At 36.6% G+C, this 1,160-nt stretch overlaps 1 pseudogene; it reads right to left on the minus strand.

The window, feature by feature from the left end:
• Window positions 1–509: 509 nt before the first annotated feature.
• On the minus strand, window positions 510–609 carry LOC122124789 (annotated as a pseudogene).
• Between the last annotated feature and the right edge of the window lie 551 nt (window positions 610–1,160).

Raw genomic sequence — 1,160 nt, forward strand, 5'->3', positions numbered from 1 at the left:
GTATAGGTTCATTAATAAATGTGTCCTTTCAGATTGCATTCCATATAGAAGAAGTTGAAGATTCCTTTTTTTCTTAGGTCCTTATATTATTTTATTTCTAGGGGATAAAATGGCAATGTTATCTAATTTCAAGTTTTGTAAAGCTTATGGTATGTAAAGGTCTTTCTAAGGTGAAGATTTAATACACTGATGTCAAACTAACCTTTATTTCTATGAATTACATGTATTGTTACACTTGTATTTTTGTAATCAACTTTTTTTTGGGGGCGGGGGTGTCCGGTCGTTGGCCTTAACTCTGGGCCTGGGCGCAGTCCCTCAGCTCTTCAGCTCAAGGCTAGCGCTCTACCACTTGGGTCACAGCACCACTTCTTGTTTTTTGTTTTTGCTTATGTGGTGCTGAAGAATCGAACCCAGGGCCTCATGCATGCAAGCAAGTGCTCTACCACTGAGCCACCTTCCCAGCCCCAACTTGTTAATAACTGTTTTTCATTTCTTGCATCCGAAGAATGAAAAATATGGAATACTTCACAAATTTTCATACCATCCTTGTGCAAGTGCCATGTTAATCTCTGTATTGTTGTAATTTGGGTAGACCTGCTGCTGAAGCATAGAATATCCTCTAAATTTAAGTACTTAATGATGCAATCTTTATACAGGCATATATCCATGGTTGCCTATTTGTAACAAGGAACCCTTATTGTTCCTAAAAATGCTATTGATCTTATTTCTCTAAAATTCTGTGTATAGTGGAAGAAACTTGTATCGTTTGGTCGATTGCTCACATTAATAATTTTTTTTGTCAATGACTATTTTGTCATTTTCATTTTAAATTTGATCATACTTTTAAGCCTTTACAGCTAAATCCAAAGTTGATGGCTTTTCAAGTACTTATTTATCAACTCAGTTAGCTTTATAGAGCTAATGGATTCAAAGTAAGCCTTGCTTAAGAGCTACTTCTAAACTTCTGCAGCTTAAGATTTCCCAAATGAGGTCTTGCTGGGACAAATGTCTACCTGAACCTTTACCCTTCTTCCATGTAGGAACAGACCAACCAGAATATCTTACCCTGAGAGCATAGATTGTCTTACTGGAACAAAACTAATCTTAGTTACAAGGAATCATAGAAAGATGAACAGTTCAGACCGAATTGTTCAGGATGG

Source organism: Dipodomys spectabilis, unplaced genomic scaffold (genome assembly GCF_019054845.1).
Source record: "Dipodomys spectabilis isolate Male_0828 unplaced genomic scaffold, ASM1905484v1 ptg000246l, whole genome shotgun sequence".
Classification (NCBI taxonomy): Eukaryota; Metazoa; Chordata; class Mammalia; order Rodentia; family Heteromyidae; genus Dipodomys; species Dipodomys spectabilis.